Source organism: Pan paniscus, chromosome 4 (assembly GCF_029289425.2).
Source record: "Pan paniscus chromosome 4, NHGRI_mPanPan1-v2.0_pri, whole genome shotgun sequence".
Classification (NCBI taxonomy): Eukaryota; Metazoa; Chordata; class Mammalia; order Primates; family Hominidae; genus Pan; species Pan paniscus.
In genome coordinates, this window is record NC_073253.2 from 175515613 (window position 1) to 175540943 (window position 25331).

The 25331-nt window shown below is 44.4% G+C and overlaps 1 protein-coding gene across 5 annotated transcripts in view; it reads left to right on the forward strand.

Annotated features, from left to right (window-relative positions):
- Positions 1-322: 322 nt before the first annotated feature.
- The window catches only part of CNOT6 (CCR4-NOT transcription complex subunit 6), an 84722-nt gene continuing 59713 nt past the window's right edge, over positions 323-25331 (forward strand). For 2 of the 5 annotated variants that reach the window (XM_055112922.2, XM_034961230.3), the window contains exons 1-2: positions 560-708; positions 1598-1701. The gene's annotated coding sequence lies outside the window, so the exon portion shown is untranslated. Of the gene's footprint in view, positions 709-1597; positions 1702-25331 lie in introns of all 5 variants that reach the window. The other 3 variants (XM_034961229.4, XM_034961232.4, XM_055112923.2) reach the window with 2 other exon arrangements.

Consider the following 25331-nt stretch of genomic DNA (forward strand, 5'->3'; position numbering starts at 1 on the left):
GAAGTAGATGAAAAACGGAGGAGCGCTAAGGAGAGGAGAAAACAGAAGTGCCAAGGCAGGAAAGGAGCGAGGAGAGCGGGAACAGAAGGAGACGAAGGATGGATGGAGAGGAAGGGATGGAGGGCGGCAGGCAGGGAGGCAGGGCCCGCAGCGCGCCGGGCCGGGCCACCGCTCTCCAGCGCGGGGGTAAGGGGGCGGGGCCTGGGCAGCTGCGTGCCGGGAGCGACCCCCGCACCGAAGGGCGGATGGTTGTGCCCGGCGACGGCGCCCAATGAGCGGCCAGGATGTTGGAGCGCCGGCGGCGGTCCGGGCGCTCGCTGGCTGAGGGACGGCGGCCGCCGCCATGATGCTTGTTTGCTTTCAATGAAAACGAGGGGGGCGCGGAGGAGGAGGCGTCGGCGTCGGTGGCGGCGGCGACGGCGGCGCGGAGGCGAAGGCAGCGGCGGGCGCAGCCAGGAGGGCGAGGCCGGGGGCCGAGAGGGCGGGAGGGCGTAGTGGCGGCCCGTCGGGGCGGCTGAGGCGGGCAGCTGAAGCAGTGGCTCTCGGAGGGGGAACAAAGAGCAGCGACTAAGGCGGCAGAGGAGCGGCGGCGGTGGCGGCGCTGCAGCAGCGGGCGGGACTGGTATGGTGGTTCCACAGGTCAGACCCCGCTGCACTCACAGGGAGGAGGAGGCGGCAGCGGCGGAGGAAGGCGGCGCACCCCGAGAGGTGAGCGAGGCAGGCCGGAGGCCCGGTCGGGGCGCCGCTCCTCTCTCCGGCCGCGCACGGACCGCCCCCCCGTCGGCCGGGCTCGGTCGCGGGCAACTTTAGTTTCGTGGGCAGCGGTCCCGCCGCTCCGCAAGCTGGCGGCTGTTGGGGGCCCCTTCGACGCGCCGCGATCACGCCCCGCCCCGGGCCGCGCCCCCGGGCCGAGTCCCTGGGAGGGGGGCGTTGATTGACGGCGGCGGCGGCGGCGCGCAGAGGGGAGAGGGTCGGCGCTGGGCTCCCGGATCCCGGCCGGTCCCGGCTGCCGTCGGAGGAGGAGGCGAGTCCGTGTCCCGGGACTCGTGGCCAAGATGGGTGGCAACTTTTGAGAAGCGACTCTGTGGGTGGCGCGCTGTGTGGAGTGTGGAACTTCGCGCTCCGTGGCCACAATTACTGTCGAGCGGGAAACCAACTGCTTACCCCCTCCCCTAAAATGTTTTTAAAATTCAGTTTAACGCAGATTTTGAGGGAGAGGACGGGGTGGATTACAGGTTGAAGAAGCACTTGGCATGCAATGAGGATGCTTATTTTACAGTATTGCGAAGGATTCGGAGATTGTACTGGTTTCTACAAGCAGTTTTCTCTGGTAACCCAAATTGCATCCCTCCTTTTTGTTTTTCAGCACTAATCGCTATTTTCTTTGGAAACTTCCTTTGATTCTTTACCTCCTTCACCTTCCCCGAAGAGCCTGCTAACCAACACCTGTAGCCTTCTGTTTTTAACTGTTGTTGCCATTGACAGCATTGTGAATGGTCATCTCGCTTGAGCTCTTTGGATTGGTTGTTACTGTGTAAACTGATGTGTTTTAGATAATCTGCTTCAATCTGAGTTCCCATACTTACCTGTTTTCCAGGTGGATTGTCTCATTGTTAGTGCTGAATCTTCTTGCCTACTTGTATCTGGGAATTTAACTTTGAAGAGGAAGAGAGTGAATATGAATAACTGAAAAATAAAATGGTGTGTAGTAGCACTTTGTATTTTTTACAATATACTAGAATTTCCTACTCTAGAACAGATTAGTAGGCTGTAGGAGTGGACGTGGGCCATTGATCAAAAGGGTTTAAAGGCTTTTTTGGGGAATTGCTGTTAAGACATTTATCACAGTCTTTATTTAATTTATTTATTGTTTTTGAGACAGGATATCACTCTGTCACCCAGGCTGGAGTGCAGTGGCACAGTTCTCGGCTCACTGCAGCCTTCGCCTCCTGGGTTCAAGCGATCCTTTTGCCTCACCCTCCTGACTAGCTGGGACTACCGGCAGACACCACCACGGCTAATTTTTTAATTTTTTGTAGAGTCTTGCTCTGTTGCCCAGGCTGGTCTCCGACTCCAGGGCTCAAGCGATCTTCCTTCCTTGGCCTCCCAAAGTGCTGCAATTACAGGCATGAGCCAACATGCCTGGCCATCACAGTGTTTAGAATGTGATGACTTTTAGAGTAAAATTTAGAAGAAAAATTGCTTAATATCTTTAGATCTGTGATCTACTCCAGGTGTTTTGCTTTAAACAAAATACGTGAACAGCTGCTAATGAGAAGACAGACCTTTCTAGGTGGAGGTGACTTGCCCATGGTACTGTAATGAGGAGGGAAAAGACCGGGTTTGTGTGCGTGTGAGAGCGCGTGAGTGTGCGACCTAATCGCTAGAGGTTTGTTCTTTTGGGAGGAGGGAGGGTATGTTAATGGTTGGAAGTTATTTCAGGTCACTTCTCAGTCGGTGAACGAGATGCTGAACGAAATGATCAAAAACGATGATGCAATTGCCAGGCATGGTGGCTCACCGTGTAATCCCAGCGCTTTGGGAGGTTGAGGAAGGAGGATGGCTTGAGCCCAGGTGTTTGAGACCAGCAAAACCCTGTCTCAGAAAAATATAAAATAACGTATATAAAGTCTGTGATAACTGTCACAACGTAGTGAGACCTTGTCTTGATCACTTTATAAAAACGGTGACAAAAGACAGATTTTCTTGTGAGACTGAAGATTTTCTCTGAAAGTCAATCATTAGGTAATTTCCATAGTGTCTTGATAGTGGTGATGCAGCCCAAGTGGCTCCTCTTGAATGCCTGTTCAATTTGTAGGTATTTTCAGGTTGCTTAAATGTTGTTGGCAAAGTAAAACTACAATTATTGGGAAATTTCAAACTTTTGAGCAGACATAAGGTTGGTTTATAGAACTTGGTCCTAACTACAAATGTGTAAAGGCATTGTAGGAATTTGCCCACTGTACATGTAGTTTAAAAGTATGCATTTTATGCCAGGCGTGGTGGCTCACGCCTGTAATCCCAACACTTTCGGAGGCCGAGATGGGTGGATCACCTGAGGTCAGGAGTTCGAGGCAAGCCTGGCCAATATGATGAAACCCTGTCTCTACTAAAAATACAAAATTAGCCAGGTGTGGTGGCGCATGCCTGTAATCCCAGCTATTCAGTAGGCTGAGGTGGGAGAATGGCTTGAACCTGGGAGGCAGAGATTGCAGTGAGCCAGGATCACGCCACTGCACTTCACCCTGGGCAACGAGTGAAACTCCGTCTCAAAAAAAAAAAAAAAAAAGTATGCATTTTGGTGAATGCTTAGACATTCCAGTACCTATATTTGCCTTCTTATATTCTTTAAATGATAAACCTTTTTCATAGTGCAACAGAAAAGGATAATATATGTAAGACATATTGGAATAAATGGTTAAGGCAGCTCACAGCTGTATTCTTTGGGCCGTTAGGGGTGAGGGATCCGTATGTTCAGCACCTTTAGAACCCATTCCCGTATGCAAGGTCCACTGGCTTGGGAAGCTCTGCTTGAAAGCATTTATTACTTTGGAAAAGTCCTAATAGGCTCAGCTAAAAATGTATGTTTTACTGGGAAAACCAAAGACTTGGCTATGTAGATATCTTTATAGCCATTACTCATGCAGTCATTTTATAACAAAAGTGTGGTTAATAAAACGCTGTGTATGTGAAATTAAGAATTACTGAGACTGGGCGCGGTGGCTCATTCCTTTAATCCCAGCACTTTGGGAGGCCGAGGCGGGCGGATCACCTGAGGTTAGGAGTTCGAGACCAGCCTGACCAAGATGGAGAAACCCTGTCTCTACTAAAAATACAAAATTAGCCAGGCGCAGTGGCACATGCCTGTAATCCCAGCTACTCGGGAGACTGAGGCAGGAGAATCGCTTGAACCTGGGAGGCAGAGCCTGCAGTGAGCCGAGAGCACGCCATTGCACTCCAGCCTGGGCAAAAAGAGTGAAACTCCATCTCAAAAAAAAAAAAAAATGCGGAGTAAACTGTAAACATATACTGTATGCATAGGTGGGGTGCATTAGAGTATAATGGAATGTACTGTATTTTGGTACTTGAATAAGTAATTGGCGAGGTGGGGGGTTATTTGATCCAAGATGAGGACTCATTTAGGCTGTCTCCACTTCAGTCTTCTCTGGCCTTCACCTCTCCTTCATCCATTTATATTTTCTTGGTAACTTCAGTTACACGTTAAGGTATGTACTGGCCATAGTGTTTTAACACTGAGAATTCAAAGACAAATAATACTCCGATTTTGCCTTCTCGTAGTGTATAGGCTTCATAGGTGCACAGAGTGCTGTGGGAGAACACAATAGAGAATGATTAAACTTGTGGAGGGTGTGGGGGCAGTTTACGGAAAATAACGCTGAATAGGAATTTGCCAAACTGGGGAGAGGGAGTCATGTCAAACAGAAGGAAGTGTGGGTGCACTGAGGTGTCAAGTGTTAGGGTAAGGCTAGTGATAAGGTGTTACTGGAACAGTGGGAATGACTCGAGATGAGCCTGCAAAGGTGTGTCTGGTCTAGATTTTGAAGGACCAGGCTTGCTAAGCTAAAAGGGAAGTGTATAGCTTTATCTGACAGCAGAAGAGAGAGCCAAAATATTGTTAGCAGAGGAGCAAGGCGATTTAGAGGTCACTTTGGCATCCCTGTGGAGAATAGAGTGGAGGCCCTACAAGTGTATATTTGAGATAGTATGGAGTTAGTGACTTTGAATCTGTTTTCTTCTTTTTTTCTGAGATGAAGGCTCGCTTGGAGTGCGGTGGCACGATCTCGGCCCACTGCAACCTCCGCCTCCTGGGTTCCAGCCATTCTCCTGCTTCAGCCTCCCGAGTAGCTGGGATTACGGGCTCCTGCCACCACGCCGACTAATTTTTTTGTATTTTTAGTAGAGGCAGGGTTTCACCATGTTGGCCAGGCTGGCTTCAAACTCCTGACCTCAAGTGATCTGCCCACCTTGGCCTCCCAAAGTGCTGGGATTACAGGCGTGAGCCACCATGCCTGGCCTGGATCTATTTTTAACTTGGATATGGTGTCTTCTGAGTCTGTGGTCCCTTAAGGGACTTTAGGGCTATGCGCAGTTGCTCTATAATACAGGGTCATTTAAAATCAAAATGTCAGTATGTTTTGGAAGAAGTTAAAAGCAGTCAAAACAATGAAAGTTATAAAATGTTACTCATGAAAGTTCAGGTGTTGAGAATACTTGTCTTCTGAGTTAGGCTTAGGCAGGCTGTAGACCTTAAGCTGGAAAATTCAACCCTATGTCCACTTGAAATCAAAGCCACCAAGCTTAAAAAGTTACCAGTATCCTGATGGTTTGCTAGGATATGGGTTGTAAACATTTTGTGAAATTTTGGGGGGAAGGCAGTTTTCTCTCTAGTAAATTATTGGAATTGGAATAGTGAGACTAGCTTAAGGTCTAAGAAGTTCTCATACAACTGTTAATTTATACAGTCAGTTCTGCTGTAAAGCAACATACAGGTTCCTAAAAATCACTGCTTTGCAGAATCGTGCAGTAGAAATGACTTACAAATGGGGTTGGGGTACAACACTCTAAAGCTTTATCAGTGACACATTTAAAAAAGGAACCTGGTAAAAATGATAGAACAGTTTTACACGTTGAATGGTTAAGAAATATATAGATACTGTAATAAATGTGGCATTTTCTTTGAAAAAGCCCTGGTTTGCTCGTGGAAAGGGATGTCAGAAAGGTTGCTGCTGGTGAGTTACTGTGAAGTGGTAGAAGAATTACCTATAATCAGATGGAAGGTTGTAACACGAGAAGCAAATAGGTGTGGCTCTTAACCCATAGTAAACTGACTTAGCTGGTGGGTGTTTGAAGTGTGTTTCATGTATTTCTACACAGTTCAGTTTGGCTGGGTGCAAGCTTTCTCCCTTCATCTAGTGTTTATGTGACAGAATAGCACATAAATAAACAGGAAATATGGATTGTGCTCAAATTGTTCTCTAATTTGTGTATCAATCACAGTGGAACAAATTCACCTTTTCTTTTCTTTTTTTTTCCCCCTTTTTCTTTCTTTTGCTTTTCCTTTTCCTTTTCTTTCTTGACAGGGTCTCACTCTGTATCACCCAGGCTGGAGTGATGATGACTTGCTGCAGCCTTGACCTCCCAGGTTCACCCGAGCCTCCTGAGTACCTGGTATCACAGGTGTGTGCCACCACAGCTGGCTGATTTTTCTTATTTTTAGTAGAGATGAGGTCTCTCTACGTTGCCCGGTTTGGTCTCACACTCCTGGGCTCAAGCAGTCCTCTTGCCTCGGCCTCCCAAAGTGCTAGGTTTATAGGTGTGAGCCACTGCACCTGGCCAAATTCACGTTTTCTTTTTCTTTTCTTTTCTTTTTTTTTTTTTTTTTTTTGAGATGGAGTCTCACTCTGTTGCCCAGGCTAGAGTGCAGTGGCGCCATCTAGGCTCACTGCAGGCTCCGCCTCCCGGGTTCACGCCATTCTCCTCTTCAGCCTCCTGAGTAGCTGGGACTACAGGCACCTGCCATCATGCCTGGCTAATTCAAATGCACGTTTTCAAAACAAGTTTTATAGTTGATTATACTTGTTTAATACTAGTTTTAAATAGTACTATAACTCAGTTTCAAAAATACTTGTTGAACAATCTATGTGTCAGGTACCATGCTACCTTTGTGGGGCTTACAGTCTTTTGTCCCAAGTAGGTTTATAGTGTTGTGGAGAAGGACAAATGAACCAATAGAGTACTCATCGGGTTATACAGTAATTAAGAAAGCACAAAGCATTTTGGGCATGCTAAGGAAGGAGAAAGTCATTCTGCTTGGAAAACCCAGGGAGTCATCTCAGAGGTCTTTAAGCTGGATTTTAAAGGATGGATAGGGATTTGTTAGGTTGAGTAGGACAGGGAGAAGGAACAGCCTATTGGGAACAACATGGGCTGTGGAGCATAAGACACAGGGATGAGAGGGACAGGAAGAGTGGTCAGAAACAGCTTGTGAATAGTTATAGGGTTTTTCTTAAAGTGTTGAGATTTCCTGTATGTGATAGAAATCCAGTGAGAGTTTAGGTGGATATGGGTGAGCAAGTGGTTCATGTAACATACTTTTTCAGGAGGCACATAATGAAAATGTAGAAGCTGGATTAAAGGAGTTAGAGTTCATTTACGTCCTGTGAGAGCTCAAGTACATCAGCATAGGGGATAGAAAAGCACAGGATACCAGAATTAGGGACAGACTAGCCATGAGCTATAAAAGTAGGAAAGAGTTGAGTATGATTCAGAACTTGTTTAGCTTAGAGCACTGTTGGTATGATTTAACTTGGGAAATAGAAGAACAGATTTGGACAAGGAAAGTAGAATAGTTTGATTTTTGATCCTGTTAAGTTTGACATACCTCCTGGATACTTAGGTGGATATGTCTAACAGATATCTGGACCAGAGAGCGGTTTGGGGTTTGATAGATTTGGTCATTGTATAGTTGGCATTGGAAGTTAGGGGATTACTCAGGAAGAGTGTGTGAACAAATGTTTTTCACCCTTTTGACAGAGGTAAGATCTCCATTTGAGACTTAGTTAAGAATTATGGACTCTGCTGAAGGGAATGAAAGTATGCATGTATGCAAGTGTGAGACTTACGGACCACAAGAGGAGAGGACTAAGGGAACCCTAAGGAACAGCTAATATTTTGTTTTGGACAGCATTGAAATGGTTGAAGAGACAAGGGCAGAACAGGAGAGAGTAATGCTACAGATGCCAAGAGAGATCATAGTGCCAAGAAAGAAGGAGTTTTCAGTAGTGATCATTGTGCCCAGGTTTAGGGTGGGATGAGATCTGGAAATGGGTTGATAGGATTTGGCAGGTGGGGGAATGAATGCAGGGAAAATTTTTATGGGACCAGGGCATATCTAAGTCAGATAGTAGATTGGGCGGAGGAGCAAATGGGAGGTTAAGATGAAGAAGGCTATAGACTACTATTTGGAAAAATTTAAACTAGAAGAGAAGGAAAGAAGGGTAATAGTTTAAAGAGGAGACAGGGTCGAGAAAAGGTAGGCACCTGTGTTAGTCACCAGCTTTGTTTCCTTAAGTCCAAAACTTTGGAAATAAATTTATAATGTATATTGCGTGTATGTTTCCAAACGTTCCCCTGATCTATTCGTTGAAATTATTGCATTTTTATTTGGTCATACAAAATTGTTTTGCCTGCGGAATTTTATGTGATTTCAAAAACAATAAAAAAAACTCTTTCTCATTAGCGATAGAGATTATCTGATGTAAAATCATAATATTACAATTTTCAGCCTTCAGTTACTAGAAGAAGAAGATTTGTCCTCATTAGCGGTAGAGATTATCTGATGTAAACTCATAATATTACAATTTTCAGCCTTCAGTTACTAGAAGAATAAGATTTGCTTTCATATGCCATATAGTAGGTTTGCACTTATGTTGTGCTCCATTGCCCAAACTTTGGTTAAATATTTGATGCGGTTTTAAGTGTAAAATAGTAGCAAAGAGGAAATCATTAGATAGACATGGTCATTTTCTTTCCAAGTTATTGCTACAAACACATAGAGACTTAATAAATTAGCCAGTGGCTCTGTGTATCCAAATACAGAGTATTACAGGTGATTAGCTAGGTGCATTGAGTGGTTGTATATAGTTTTACTAGGCAGATTTTGATTATACGGAGATAGATGTGTTAGTAATCTCTCCTAATTAAAAACCAAACAGAGATGAAGATATGACTTGACTAAGTTAAATCAAAAATTGTATTGCACTCAGCCTTTTGGGAGGCAAATATTTTTCTTCTGTAAGGTTATGTTGTTGTTAAGTAAACACTTCAGCATCGTAAAACAATATTTGATGAAGCTAACTGCCATGTTTTAGACCAGTATTTCCTTTGTTAATCTAAAATTATGACAATGATAACTATAGTTTATAGACTAAAGAATTGTCATTTGGTTTTTAGTTTTATGGAAACTATAGAAACTCAAAGATTTAGGGGTTCATAACCACTGAAGCAAAAAAATGATATTGAATGCCGGTGGTGCAGTGGGCTCTGCTGCTTTACATGTGTCTCATTTAATCCTCACACCAAAATCGTGACATAGATACCACCAATTTATAAGTGAGGAAATTTAGGCATTAAAGATGATCGTAAACCCATCATTTCAAGCCAGGACTTGATGCAGGTCTGACTCTAGTTTGTATTTTTTTTTTTTTGAGATGAAGTTTTCATTCTTGTAGCCCAGGCTGGAATGCAGTGGAGCAATCTCGGCTCACTGCAACCTCTGCCTCCTGGGTTCAAGCAATTCTCCAGCCTCAGCTTCCCGAGCAGCTGGGATTAGAGGTACGCGCCACCATGCCTGGCTAATTTTTTGCATTTTTGGTAGAGACGGGGTTTTGCCATGTTGGCCAGGCTGGTCTCGAACTCCTGACCTGAAGTGATGTGCCCGCTTCGGCACCCCAAAATGCTGGGATTACAGGTGTGAGCCACTGCCCCCGGACCCAGTTTGTATTCTTACTGACACTGTGCCCTACTTCCTTTTTTTTTTTTTTTTTTTTTTTGAGACAGAGTCTCACTCTGTCATCCAGGCTGCAGTGCAGGGGCGCCATCTTGGCTTACTGTGACCTCTGCATCCCGGGTTCAAGCGATTTCCCCTGCCTCAGCCTCCCGAGTAGCTGGGACTACAGGCGTGCGCCACCACACCCGGCTAATTTTTTGTATTTTAGTAGAGACAGGGTTTCACCATGTTGGTCAGGATGGTCTCGATCTCCTGGACCTTGTGATCTGCCTGCCTCAGCCTCCCAAAGTGCTGGGATTACAGGCGTGAGCCACTGCACCTGGCCCCTTTTTCTTGTTAACACACTCTCATGGTATTATGACTTGGAATGGTCCTTTGAGGTTAATTTGATAATATAGGAAGACCCAACTGTTGGCCCAAATTTATAACCATTTACACTAGTAGTTGATCATGTTGACATAATAGTGCTAAGTGGCAGAATCTTTGTTAATATTTGTGATTCTCTTTTTGGTTATGGATCAAAAACGTCCCAAGAGTCCACATAAGAGTACTTTTCATGCTAGTCAAAAATTCAGTTCTAAAGCATTTCATTATTTTGGAAAAGGCAGTCTGTTATACATCTGTAGTCAGAAAGCAGTGTATAGCTTTCAAATTTTCTGAAACATAATCAGTGGCCTTAGAGTAAGATTCTAGTGTTGTTAAAGGCTTCTTGATGCTTTGTAAGGTCAACATTTTATGAATAATTTTCTTTTGTAGTTTTAAGGGGAAAAGACTAGTGGATCAAAACTGATTGCTCATACATTACAACTTCCCAAGTCATTGTGTATCTGAATTGGCAGCCTAGAGTAAATATTGAATGGCTCAAAAGACCAAGATTCCCACTAGATAGTAGTACTTAGAATATTATGGTTCATTGCAAGAGCGGGGGCAGTAAATAGATTTTGGAAAGTCTGGCAAAAGGTAAGAAAAATGCAAAGATTCACGTTGGCATAAGTATTAAGGTGCTGAAGTGATAAACTAAATAGTGGTTGCTTGTCTCATGGTAAGAGAACAGATTTAGGATTGATGACTTCCCCACTGCTTACCTTTTTAATCTTGGTGAGATTTTATTACACAAATCATGGTTTTGACTTAATACCTTACATTAGTGGGCAGACTTTAAAGAGATTTGCCGAACTGAGACAGTGTCACTCTTCTCACTAAATTTTACTTTGTTTTTTAAAATAGTTTTCATTAAAATGTCATTTAACATGTGATAGGTTTATTACTGTTATAGAGTTCATAAATATTTTTAAAGTTCTCAGTTCTAATTTGATTCTTATTGATAATTGATAGCTATAACCCACATCAATGAAAGTTCTGAGGTACTAGTTAAATTTTTTTTTTTTTTTTTTTGAGACGAAGTCTTGCTCTGTCCCCAGGCTGGAGTGCAGTGGCGCGATCTTGACTCGCTGCAAGCTCTGCCTCCCAGGTTCACGCCATTCTCCTGCCTCAGCCTCCCAAGTAGCTGGGACTACAGGCATCCGCCACCACACCCAGCTAATTTTTTTTTGTATTTTTAGTAGAGACGGGGTTTCACCGTGTTAGCCATCCTGGTCTCGATCTCCTGACCTCGTGATCCGCCCACCTCTGCCTCCTAAAGTACTGGGATTACAGGCGGTACTAGTTAATTTTTTTTTTTTTTTTTGAGACGGAGTCTGGCTCTGTCACCCAGTCTGGAGTGCAGTGGTGTGATCTCGGCTCACTGCAAGCTCCGCCTCCCAGGTTCACGCCATTCTCCTGCCTCAGCCTCCCGCGTAGCTGGGACTACAGGCGCCCACCACCATGCCCGGCTAATTTTTTGTATTTTTTAGTAGAGATGGGGTTTCACTGTGTTAGCCAGGATGGTCTTGATCTCCTGACCTTGTGATCCGCCTGCCTTGGCCTCCCAAAGTGCTGGGATTACAGGCTTGAGCCACTGAGCCCAGCCAAGTACTAGTTAATTTTTAAGACTGCAAAAGGGTCCCGAGATGGTAGTGTTTTGAGATCTGCTGTCTTAGTGTATTGTGGAGGGTTTGGGACTATAAAGTATAGGTGAGGAGGTTAATTTGGGAAAGATGATGCATTTGAGACATAAATGAAGGGCTCATGATCCCAGCAACATATTATTTGGATAATGAACAGAAGATCTTGGTCTTGCAAGTGATAGAATTCTTGAGAATGAGGCTGTGGTAGAATAGAAAGACTAGCTTTGGAGTTAGATTGTCCCTGGTTCAAATCCCAGCTCTACAATTCAGTTACTAAGTGTGCAATCTTGGGCAAATTGCATAAACTGTGGGTCTCAGTTTCCTCTTCTGTAAGATAAAGGTAGAATCTACCTCATGGGTTGCTGTGAGAATTAAATCAAGGTCATACAGGTAAATTATTGCATAGTAGTTGAAAGCACAAACTCGAATCAGACTTGGGTTAAAATAACAGTTGTGTCATTTAGTATCCCTGTGACCTCAGGAACGTTACTTATTCTCAGGACCTTCTTTCTTTTTGTAAGGATTATAATAGTGTCTGCTTACAAGAGTTCTGAGGGTTAAATGAGTTAATGCATGTAAAGTGCTGGATAGACCTGGCAGGTAATGAGTGCTCACAGAATAGTTGGCTACTATATGCCTAGTGCGGTGCATGGCAGATAGGTGCCCAACACACTTTTGCCATTACACCTATCTATTTGATGTTTGCTCTTATTTTGCCATAGCGTGTCACTAAGATAGATTTTTTATAGTTTAACCTTTAAGTTTGTCCTCTTGCTTCTTACCTCAGGCTATCCCAGAACCAGTATTTTTAGTTCTCTTGGATATTAAAGTCCTTTCTGTTTTCTCTAGATTTTGCCTTTTAGGTGATAGTTTTTCTTATTCCTAGTAAGATAGGCACTGCTTTTAAGGCTTCTTTTGCACTCTTACAAAATGTTTGCTTTTATACTATCCTGGCTTCTCCCTTTAAATTCATATAAGCATTACCTGAATATTTGCCAAGCTCTGGAGTTATAAAAATATTTAAGATATGTAAATGGAAGAAGCCTGTGTTACAGAATGTGAGATAAAAAAATACTAAGGCAGGTTTAATGAATACAACAGTAGACATGTTTTCGAGGTTTAGCATAGCTCAAAGCTGGAAACAGTAAACTTCTGTGTTTGGGAGGGATATGGAGGAAGGTTGTAATGGACGTTTTAAAGTTGAATGTCTGAGTTGGCATTTGAAGGATGACTAGGGGCCTTTTGGTGTCTGGGGCGTTTCAGGCAGAAGACATAGCATTGCTAAGGCATGAAGGTTTGTGAGGGGTAAGTGGGAATTAGGGAGATTGAAGATGATACTAAGGAGGTATACAGAGATCAAGTCAAACTCAACTTACTTGTTTTGTAAATGAGCCTGGGTTTCCTGTTTCCAAGGGTATTGAGATGAAGAAGATATAGTTTTAGGGGCCCGGTGTGGTGGCTCACGCCTGTAATCCCAACACATTGGGAGGCCCAGGCGGGCAGATCACCTAAGGTCAGGAGTTCGAGACCAGCCTGGCCAACATGGTGAAACCCCGTCTCTACTAAAAATACAAAAAAATTAGCCAGGCGTGGTGGTGGGTGCCTGTAATCCCAGCTACTCTGGAGGCTGAGTTAGGAGAATCACTTGAACTCGGGAGGCAGAGGTTGCAGTGAACCGTGGTCACGCCATTGCACTCCAGCCTGAGCCACAAGAGCGAGACTCCGTTTTCAAAACAAAAAAAGATAGAGTTTTAGGAACATGATGTACTTGTATTTCTAGGACTGTCACTTTGGACGGTATATTTAGTACATTCTTGCACTGCTATAAAGAAATGCGTGAGATTAGGTAATTTATGAAGAAAAGGGGTTTAATTGGCTCTTGGTTCCACAGGCTGTGCAGGAAACGTGGCTGGGGAGGCCTCAGGAAACTTAAAACCATGGAGGAAGGTGAAGGGGAAGCAGGTAGTCTTCACGTGGCCAGAGCTGGAGGAAGTTGGGGTGGAGATGCTACACACTTTAAACAACCAGATCTTGCGATAACTCACTTTCTGAGACAGCACCGAAGGGGAAAAGCCACCCCTGTAATCCAGTCACCTCCCACTAGGCCCCACCTCCAGCACTGGGGATACAATTTGACATGACATTTGGGTGGGAACACAGACCCAGACCATATCAGACCGTATCTAGGATGGATTAGAGATGGGGAGAGTGGTGGAAGAAAGACTATGGGTGTGAGACTGTTGGAATAGCTCAGATAAGAGCTGAGGGAATTAAGGCAGAGTGGGTGAGAGATTTAGGAAGTAAAATGGGCTAGAGTTGGAGACTGGATATGAAGACTGTGACTAGGTAAGGAAGGGTCAAGGATATGCTCATATTTTTGGTTTGGAAATCTGGGTAGTAAGCATAGGAGAAAGGGCAGGATTGAAGACCAAGATGATAATTTGTTTTTTTAGTATGAGACGGAGTCTCGCTCTCTCACCCAGGCTGGAGTGCAGTGACGCAATCTTGGCTCACTGCAACTTCTGCTACCTGGGCTCAAGCGATTCACCTGCCTCAGCCTCCTGAGTGGCTGGGACTACAGGCGCACGCCACCATGCCCAGCTAATTTTTGTATTTTTATTAGAGATGGGGTTTCACCGTGTTGGCCAGGATGGTCTTGATCTCCTGACCTTGTGATCCACCTGCCTCAGCCTCCCAAAGTGCTGGGATTACAGGTGTGAGCCACCACGCCCAGCCTAGTAAAGTTTTTTATTTTATGTTTTTATTTTTTCAAGGCAAGGTCTCACGGTCACCCAGGCTAGAGCACAGGTGCCATCATGGCTCACTGCAACCTCAATCTCTAGAGCTCAAGCAATCCTTCCACCTCATTCTCCCAGGTAGCTGGGACTGCAGGTGTGTGCCAACATGCCCAGCTAATGTATCTTATTTTAATTAATTAATTAATTTTATTATTATTATTATTTTTTTTTTTTTGAGAGGGAGTCTCACTCTCGCCCAGGCTGGAGTGCAGTGTCGCGATCCTGGCTCGCTGCAACTCTCGCCTTCCGGGTTCAAGCAGTTCTCCTGCCTCAGCCTCCCAAGTAGCTGAGACTATAGGCAAGTACCACCATGCTCAGCTAATTTTTGTATTTTTAGTAGAGACGGGTTTCACCATATTGATCAGACTGGTCTCAAACTCCTGACCTCATGATCCACCTGCGTTCGCCTCCCAAAGTACTGTGATTACAGGCGTGAGCCACTGCGCCTGGCCTATTTTATTTTATTTTTATTTTTTTATTTTGAGACAAGGTCTGGTTCTGTCACCCAGACTGGAATGCAGTGGTGCGATCTTGGCTCACTGCAACCTCCGCCTCCTGGTCTCAAGCCGTCCTCCCACCTCAGGCTCCCAAGTAGCTGGAACTACAGGGGCATGCCACCACACTTGGTTAATTTTGGTATTTTTTTTTCTACAGACCAGGTTTTGCCATGTTACTGGTGTTGAACTCCTGGGCTCAAATGATCTGCCAGCCTTGGCTTCCCAAAGTGCTGAGATTATAGTTGTGAGCCACTACACCCGGCCCTGATTTTTTTTGTTTTTGCTTTTGTCTTTTTGAGTTGGAGTTTTGCTCTTGTTGCCCAGGCTAGAGTGCAATGGCGGATTCTCGTCTCATTGCAACCTCTGCCTCCGGGTTCAAGTAGTTGAGATTACAGGCATGCGCCACCACACCTGGCTAATTTTTTTTTTTTTTTATATTTAGTAGAGATGGGGTTTCTTCATGTTGGTGTAACTCCTGACCTCAGGTGATCCACTTGCCTCGGCCTCCCAAGGTGCCGGGATTACAGGCGTGAGCCACCACACCCAGCCTAATTTTTTATTTTTACCTAGAGACAGGATCTCCCTATGCTGCCCAGTCTGGAACTCCTGGGCTGAAGTGATCCTCCTACCATGGCCTAGTAAGACCTTTTTGATACCTTGGTGTTTTTTTTTTTTTTCCACTAGCTACTCTTTGTTAAATTCCTCCTATGCAATTCATATGGTTTGCTTTGGGAGATTATCACGGGGTTCTGATACCAAGATACCTGCCATAGCATCATCAGCAATTTATAGTAGTCTCAAAATGTGTAGTTATGATTTAAGTTTTGCCTGTTAGTCAAGAGTAGTTATCTTTTGCAGAAGCTTTTTGTTGTTGCTGTTTTTTGTTTGATTTCCTACAAGGAAAGACTAATGATAGACATTTGCCACTAAGGACAGCTCCTAAATGAGGTTTATCGTCTGTAAACCTTTTTTTTTTTTCTTTTTTTTTTTTTTTTAAGAGATGGTGTTTTTCTGTGTTACCCAGGCTGGAGTACAGTGGCTATTCACAGGTGCAATCATAGCACGCTATAGCCTCAAACTCCTGGGCTCAGCCTATCCTCCTACCTCAGCCTTCCAAGTAGCCAGGACTTCTATCCGTAAACTTTTAACTGGCCAATATGTGAAGGAAACCTGACTAGAAAGAGAAAGAAACAAATGTGATGACATTGGGAGGCAGCAGATTTTGGGTTTGAAGTGAGAGTAGAAGTGCCTTAACTGAATTGAGGCTGCGAGAAAGGCTTGTGACTATCGTCTAATGGGGCTAAGTGGGTTTGTTTATACTAGAGGCACAGGCACATATTTTTAATTTGTAGAATTCAAATCATACACTTGGCAAAACAGCAGGTGAATATATTAAAGAATGTGGTAGGCCTGCCATCTCAGTCATAATTGTAATTTGAAATTCCAGAGTATGTGTATTTAAAAATAGCATTTATTAAATTATTGTCTTTATATGACATTTAAATGTTCATTATCTAAAGGTTTTTAATATACCTATAAATGAATTGTCATTTAGATTGTATTCAAAGAGGGACTAATTTTTGGGTGAGTGTCTTTTGAGTAGTGGCTTGGGGCTTTTTGTTTTGTAATAATGGAAAATAGGACAGTTACTTTTTTTTTTTGCGACAGAGTCTCGCTCTCGTCACCCAGGCTGGAGTGCAGTGGTGCCATCTCAGCTTACTGCAACCTCCATCTCCCGGGTTCAAGCTATTCTCTTGCCTCAGCCTTCTGAGTAGCTGGGACTACAGGCACCTGCCACCATTCCCGGCTAATTTTTATACTTTTAGTAGAGATGGGGTTTCGCCATGTTGGCCAGGCTAGTCTGGAACTCCTGACCTCAGGTAATCTGCCTGCCTCGGCCTCCCAAAGTGTTGGGATTACAGGTGTGAGCCACCATGTCCAGACAGGAAGGTTTTTTTTGGCATATGTTTGTAATTTGGTTTCCTTTCTTTGGATAATTCATTTTCCATTTTTAAATATAATTAAATTTTTTGGGGGGCAGGCACAGTGGCTCGCGCCTGTAATCCCACCACTTTGGGAGGCCAGGGTGGGGAAATCGCTTGAATCCAGGAGTTGGAGACCAGCCTGGGCAACATGGCGAAACCTTGTCTCTACAAAATACAAAAAAAAGGCCAGGGGCGGTGGCTCACGCCTGTAATACCAGCACTTTGGGAGGCTGAGGCGGGTGGATCACGAGGTCAGGAGATCGAGACCATCCTGGCTAACACAGTGAAACCCCATCTCTACTAAAAATATAAAATATTAGCCGGGTGTGCTGGCATGCACCTGTAGTTGCAGCTACTCGGGAGGCTGAGACAGGAGAATCACTTGAACCCGGGAGGCAGAGGTTGCAGTGAGCCGAGATCACACCACTGCATTCCAGGCTGAGTGACAGAGCAAGACTCTGTCTCAAAAAAAAAGCTGGGTGTGGTGGCCTGCACCTGTAGTTCAGCTACTTGGGAGGCTGAGATGGGAGGACCGCTTGAGCCTGGGGAGGTTGAGGCTGCAGTGAGCCATGATTGTGCTACTACACTCCAGCCTGGGCAACAGAGTGAGACCCTGTATCTGAAAAAAAAAAAAAATTTTTTTTAAATAAAAAATTTTTTTGAGCGACAGGTTCTCTCTCTGTTGCCCAGGCTGGCCTTGAACTCCTGGGCTCAAGCAATCCTCCCACCTCAGCCTGCTGAGTAACTAGGATTACCGGCATATGCCACTGCTCCTGGCTCCATTTTTAACATATCACTGTTTTCCTTCTTCCCTTTCCATCAAAAGCATGGCTTGGAACTCATTTCTCTTAATCTGTTTTGAAATTTGTAGAGTTTCATTCAGCTGTCTTCTCCTGTAATGTGTGAAAATTATGAACTGCAATAAAGACAGGATCTTTGGAAAGATGAGTTGTATTGTATTTTAGTCTACTTCTGAAAGCTGTGGATTTCAGAATGGTCTTTGAAGAATACTCAGCAAAACTTCATTATTGTTTTGTCTAGTCTTGCTTTGTGTAAGGCATTCATGGTTCTGGTTGTGTGAGAAGACAGCTTGTGAGCAGACCCACTGTGGAGGCTAGGTGGGAAGGAGGTGGGTAACATTTAACTTAACCTTGAATTATAGATAGAATTTCAGTGTGAACATGGTATCACTAAATGCTTGGAGATAGGGAAGAGTGGAGCGTATCTGAAGGATGGCAGTTTGTCTGCCAGTTGCATCAAAAGATATAGAAGGAAGTATTGGGACAGAAGTCTGGAAAGGTGGAATATTTTGAATTCTCAACTGTGGAGTTTGAATTCTTCTCAGCAGTAGAGATCTTAAAGGGGAAGAGAAGGGATGATACAGAATCATCATTTTAAGTGGGTATAGGACCAGAAATCATTACAGCTAAACATTCAAATTTTATTACTATTTTTATTCTTATTTATTTATTTTTGAGACAGAGTCTTGCTCTGTTGCCAGGCTGGAGCGCAGTGGCGCAATCTCTGCTCACTGCAGCCTCCACCTCCCAGGTTCAAGCAATTCTCCTGCCTCAGCCTCCCGAGTAGCTGGGATTACAGGCATGCACCACCATGCCCGGCTAATTTTTGTATTTTTTAGTAGAGACAGGGTTTCTCCATATTGGTCAGGCTAGTCTTGAACTCCCGACCTCAGGTGATCTGCCCACCTTGGCCTCCCAAAGTACTGGGATTACAGGCATAAGCCACTGCACCCGGCCATTTATTTATTTATTTGAGATGGAGTCTTGCTCTGTCGCCCAGGCTGGAGTGCAGTGGTGCGATCTCGGCTCACTGCAAGCTCCGTCTCCTGGGTTCACGCCATTCTTCTGCCTCAGCCCCCCGAGTAGCTGGGACTACAGGTGCCCGCCACCAATGCCCGGCTAATTTTTTTGTGTTTTTAGTAGACACGGGGTTTTGCCGTGTTAGCCAGGATGGTCTCGATCTCCCGACCTCGTGATCCACCCGCCTTGGCCTCCCAAAATGCTGGGATTACAGGCTTGAGCCACCGCACCCGGCGGTTTATTTATTTTTTGAGACAGGATCTCTGTCGCTTAGACTGGAGTGCAGTGGCACAATCAAGGCTCACTGCAGCCTCCACCTCCCAGGCTCCAGCGATTTTCCGGCTTCAGCCTCCTGAGTAGCTGGGACCATAGGCGTGTGCCACCACACCTGACTGATTTTTGTTATTTTGATTTTTTATTTTTTATTATTATTTTGAGACGGAGTCTTGCTCTGTCGCCCAGCCTGGAGTCTGGCACAATCTCACTCCAACCTCCGCCTCCCAGGTTCAAGCGATTCTCCTGCCTCAGCTTCCCTACTCTTAGAGTAGCTGGGATACAGTCGTGTGCCACCACGCCCAGCTAATTTTTGTATTTTTAGTAGAGACAGGGTTTCACCATATTGGCCAGGCTGGTCTTGAACTCCTGACCTCGTGATCTACCCGCCTCCGCCTCCCAAAGTGCTGGGATTACAGGTATGAGCTACCACGCCTGGCCCTTTTATTTATTTATTTATTTATTTTTATGTATTTATTTTTGAGACGGAGTCTCGCTCTGCTGCCCAGGGTGGAGTGCAGTGGTGCGATCTCAGCTCACTGCAAGCTCCGCCTCCTGGGTTCACACCATTCTCCTGCCTCAGCCTCTCCGAGTAGCTGGGACTACAGGCGCCTGCCACCACGCCCGGCTAATTTTTTGTATTTTTGGTAGAGACGGGATTTCACCGTGTTAGCCAGATGGTCTTGATCTCCTGACCTCATGATCCGCCCTCTTCGGCCTCCCAAAGTGCTGGGATTACAGGCGTGAGCCACCGGGCCCAGCCCATTTTTATTTTTTGTAGAGATAGGGTTTTCCCTATGTTGCCCAGGCTGGTTTCGAAATCAAATGGTCCTCCTGCCTCGGCCTCCAAATGTGCTGGGATTACAGGTTTGAGCCACACCATATGGCTGAAACTTCTCGATTTTATAGTCAGAAGTCAGCTTCACCGTAATCCCAGCACTTTGGGAGGCCAAGGCGGGTGGATCATGAGGTCAGGAGTTCGAGACCAGCCTGGCCAACATGGTGAAACCCCGTCTCTACTAAAAATACAAAAATCAGCCACATGTGTTGGGGGGCGCCTGTAATCCCATCTACTTGGGAGGCTGAGGCAGGAGAATTGCTTGAAGCTGGAAGGCAGAGGTTGCGGTGAGCCGAGATAGCGCCACTGCACTCCAGCCTAGGCGAAAGAGCGAAACTCCATCTTCTTCAAGTCTGCTTCACAAAGAGCTTGTTTTACTGAATTTTGCAGTGTAATTAGGACTTGGCTTTAGGAAGAATAATCTAAGTGGTATTTAGGTTAGTTGTAATCCTAAAAGCATAAGTACCAATTAGAAGAGGCCCTTGTAATGGCTGAGGAAATGAGAATTAAAGTCCTAAATTAGAGTGGTGGTAGCAAAAATAAGAGAGTTGTAGTGTGAGTGCATGGTTGTGAGGTTTTTGTTTGCTTTCCAGTTGCTTAAGCTGTAAGATCATGCATTTCTTATTTATTCTTTATTCATAGTGCCTGGCAGAGTGCTTGTCACATTGAAGGTACTCAGTAAATATTTGTTGAATAAATGATTCTGTAAAGAAAACTTCCTTAAGAAAGCATGATTCCACTGTACTGAATTGCTTTTGGATTTTTTTTCATGAAAACCTGATTTTGGTTGTGAAGAAAAAAATAGACCAGTTCATTAGCGTAATTTGCTAGGCATTACACAAGACATTGGGAGATACAAACTGTTTAGAGGTGATATATGTTGTGGTACACGTATGGTGTGCATGCAGAGTGGGGAGTACTGAACTTGTTTCCGTGTTGAGGAGGGCTTACAGAGGCTGTAACATGTCGTCTGAGTTCCTGTGAAGAGAAAGTAGGAGTTTAGGATGAAGGTTGTCTTTGGTAAAGAGATGAGCATGTATTGAAAGACTTATATTTTAGGCTGGACGCAGTGGCTCACATCTGTAAACCCAGCACTTTGGGAGGTCGAGGCAGGAGGATCCCTTGAGGCCAGGAGTTCAAGACCAGCCTGGGCAACATAGTGATGCCTCCCATCTCTACAAAAAAAAAAAAAAGAAAGAGAAAAACAGAAAATATTAGCTGGGTGTGGTGGTGCCTGAGCCCAGGAGCCTATGATTGCACCACTGCACTCTAGCTTAGGTGACAGCGAGACCTTGTCTCAAAGTCTTAGAACTAGGTTTCCTCTAATTAGGACATCGTAGGGTAGCATGTGTCAAAGGGCTGGAGATAAGTGAGAAAATAGTTAGCTAAGTTGAGGTAGTAGAGGACTTTGAGGTTTGGACTTTAGGCAGGCAGGCAGGGCCATCTAAAGTTTTAATAGGAGAGTGGCATGAGCAGGTGCATATGGGGAAGGTAATCGATGGCAGTGTGGGGAGGATGTGTAATAGTTGAAGTTGAGAAATGAGGAGGGTCTGTATGAACTTCAGTGGAAGTAGATTGGCATGAAAGTTAGTGTCACTGCCTTTTCGTATGTGCCCTAACTTACAGTAGCTCTAAGGAGCCTGATTACTAAAAAAAAAAGGGTCTTTCTGCACGTGAGTTTATTTCTTCCTCCTTACCTCCCTTCCTTTCCTCTGTTGCTCTTCGTTTTCTCCTTTATGGTTGGGAAAAGAAGTAAAGCACAAAGAATGGAGAAGAAGAAAATGTGAAAAGCATAGTAAAAGGAGAGAGAGATGTCAAATTCAAGATTAAAAAAAAATTTTTCTTTTTGAGATCAGGGTCTCACCGCGTTACCCAGGTGGTGGAGTGCAGTGGCTTGATCTCATCTCACTGCAACTTCCACTTCCTGGTCTCAAGCCATTCTCCCACCTCAGCCTCTTAAGTAGCTGGGACTACAGGCACACACCACCACGCCTGGCTAATTTTTGTGTAGACGGGATCTTCCATGTTGCCCAGGTTGGTCTTGAACTCTTGGGCTCAAGTGATTGGCCTGCCCAGGCCTCCCAAAGAGCTGGGAAAATTCAGGATTTTTTTTTTTTTTTTTTTTTTTTTTGAGACGGAGACTTGCTCTGTCACCAGGCTGGAGTGCAGTGGTGCCACCTTAGCTCACTGAAACCTCCGCCTCCCAGGTTCAAGCGATTCTCCTGCCTCAGCCTCCCAAGTAGCTGGGACTACAGGCACGCGACACTACACCCAGCTAATTTTTGTATTTTTAATAGAGACGGGGTTTCACCATGTGTTGGCCAGGATGGTCTCGATCTCCCAACCTTGTGATCCACCTGCCTTGGCCTCCCAAAATGCTGGGATTACAGACATGAGCCACCGCGCCCAGCTCCAAAGTGCTGGGAAAATTCAGGATATTATCTTGTCAGTTAAGATTGCCTGTAACTCAGTCTCATTTCCCTTGAAGAAAATCTGGCCCGCTAAAATAAATAGTTTAACGTCTGAGAGCCTTTTAACAAAAAACCACATTTTTATACCTGGTCAGAGTAACATCACACAAATCACTAATGTAAACATGAACTAGGTGTTAAATGTCTTCTCTCATTGTACATAAAAATTTTTTTTTATTGCTGATTTGTGGATCCAACGTAGGGATCATTCATTGCATCTGATTATATTCCTTAATTCTCTTCAAATCTAGAATAGTGCTGACACCAGTTTGTTGAAGGCAACAGGCCAGTTTACTTGCAGAAAGTCCCACATTCTCATTTTATCTGATTGCTCCTTCGATGTCATTTGGCCAGTTCCTCTAGTTTTCAAATCAAGGTGTAAACATTACTGATGTGTATTTCATACTGCACCACATCAAGAGACCCCAATATCTGGTTCTTCCTCCATAGTGTTGGTAAGATTGGTGAAGGGGGTAACAATTTATTCCTCCATTAAACGTTTTCTACCTTATGATCAGAAAGTAATCTATGTAGAATCTGTGTAGTGGTGGCTTTTAGCATTTCATTAATGCCAATATTCATCTAATGCTTTTAACCCAGTATAATCCTTTTTGTTTTTTCTAAGGGTTTCACTGCTTTCGCCCAGGCTGGAGTGCAATGGCGTGATCACTGCCCACTGTAGCCCCGACTTTCCTGGCTCAGGTGATTCTCCCATCTCAGCCTCCCAAGTAGCTGGGATGTACCACCATGCCCAGCTAAGTTTTGTATTTTTAGTACAGACTGAGTTTTGCCATGTTTCCCAGGCTGATCTTGAATTCGTGGGCTCAAGCTATCTGCTCATCTCAGCCTCCTGCAGTGCTGGGATTACAGGCATGAGCCACTGTACCCGGCCGTTTTTATAATCCTTGATTAATGTCGAATGGGAATTATAAAATGATGTTGCTTTAAAAAAATTCTTTCATACTTAATTTATTAGCTATCATTGTTTTTTTTTGAGACAGTCTCTCTCTTTTGCCAGGCTGGAGTGCAGTGGCGCGATCTTGGCTCACTGCAACCTCTGCCTCCCGGGTTCAAGCGATTCCCCTGCCTCAGCCTCCTGAGTAGCTGGGACTACAGACGCCTGCCACAAAGCCCAGCTAGTTTTTGTGTTTTTAGTGGAGATGGGGTTTCACCATGTTGGCTAGGCTGGTCTCAATTTCTTGACCTCGTGATCCGCCCGCCTCGGCCTCCCAGAGTGCTGGGATTACAGGCGTGAGCTACTGCGCCTGGCCGAGTAGACCTTTTCTTAAACGAGGGCTGTTTGATTACTCTGAATCCAGTTCCTGCTGAGGTGTAACCGCTTAAATCTTTCTTTTTAGTTACCTGTCTCCATATTGTAATAGCTGCTTCAGATAGTGACTGACTTGCAGTCCATATGCTGTCTCTTCCCCCGTCTCCCCCTCTCTCCTCGTCTTGATTACTACAGTAGTTTCATCTTTTACATCATTGCCAGCTCTTTTTTTGCAGCACAGAAAGGATTATGTTATCTCTTCTGTTTTGGCTTGATTTTTTGAGGTTCTCATAGATTTGTATTGATTCAGTGTGTTTCATTTCATTGTGATTATGATTCTCACTGCTCAAAAGGTCATAGTTTGTCCTGTGAGGACCCCTTCTAGCTGGCTTCTGTATCATGTTGACATGATGACTCCATTAGACTTAGCTTTTTGGCACTGAAAGATGTCCCAGGCTCATTTTATACATTTCCTGCCCATCTTTTGATTGGCCATTTTACAAAGAACTTTGCTTTCTTGGTATTAGAGCTTGAAATTGAGAGTTTAGGAGTGCCATTATTCCGGAGATAATATTACTTCTGCAACACTTCAGTAGATAGAAATAAATTAAATCATGAGTCTATATTGATATTCTCAAGCCAGTTTTAGTATTTGTGTGTGGTGGGGGGCGGGGGGGTTGATGGGGGAAGGGAGAGACAAGGTCTCACTCTGTCACCCAGGCTGGAGTGCAGTGGTGTGATCGTAGCTCACTGTAGCCTTGACCTCCCAGGCTCAGGTAGTCCTGCCTCTACAGGCATGTGCCACCACACCTGGGTGATTTCTTTTTAGTTTTTGTAGAGATGAGGGAACTCCCTTTGTTGCCCAGGCTGGTCTCGAACTTCTGGGCTTGAGCAGGCCTCCTGCCTTGGCCTCCCAAAGTGCTGGGATTACTGGTATGAGCCTGGCCAGTGTTTCCATTTAATTTCCTTGATTTATAAATGCGCTCTTTCTCTGAAAATCTTGGTTCCTTTTAATTTAACTTAATTTAGTTGTTTAAAACATTTTTTTTGTAGGGACGAGTTCTTGCCATGTTGCCCAGGCTGGTTTCGAACTTCTGGGCTCAAGTGATCTGCCTACCTTGGCCTACGAAGTTCTGGGATTACAGGCGTGAGCCATATTGTCCAGGTTGTCTTGGGTTCCTAAGATGAAGCTAAAATGAGCTACTGAGAGACCAACTTTCCAGAGTTTATTCAGGAATAGCAGGGAATTGTAATCAGGGACACGTGTGCTGTAAGGAATCGTAGGTGCATCCAGAGAGGTTGGCGTAAGGGGAAACTTTTAAAGACAAAGAGGAAGTCCAAGTAAGTTGCTTTGAAACAAAGACTGTTGGTTACAAGGGCTTATTGCAGGAGTTGGTGTTGGTTCATTGGTAGAGACAGCTGTGTCAGGCAATTGTGCAAGCAGGTTATCTGGGACACTGCCATTTTGAGGAATTCCTTGCATAGTGAGGTCTCCATTTGGTTAGAGCTTGACATTAGTCACTCCATTTTGATACTGATAACTTTTGCATTAACGTCATTAACAATGTGATAATGAGTACTTATTTAGCAAAAGTTCGTGGGCTGTATGTTTCCTTAGTAATTGCTCATCTGGAAAAAGTCCTTTCATCTGGCCAAGTGTTAGAATATAGAATATTTTTTAGTTCAGGTAAAATTTACATAAAATGCAATGTACATGTAGACCTTAAATGTATAATTTGAGTCTTGATAAATATGTATATCCATATAAACCATACACCAATTAATATATTGAATATTTCCATCACTATAGGGGCAAAATGTTCTGATTTTTATCGCCACAAATA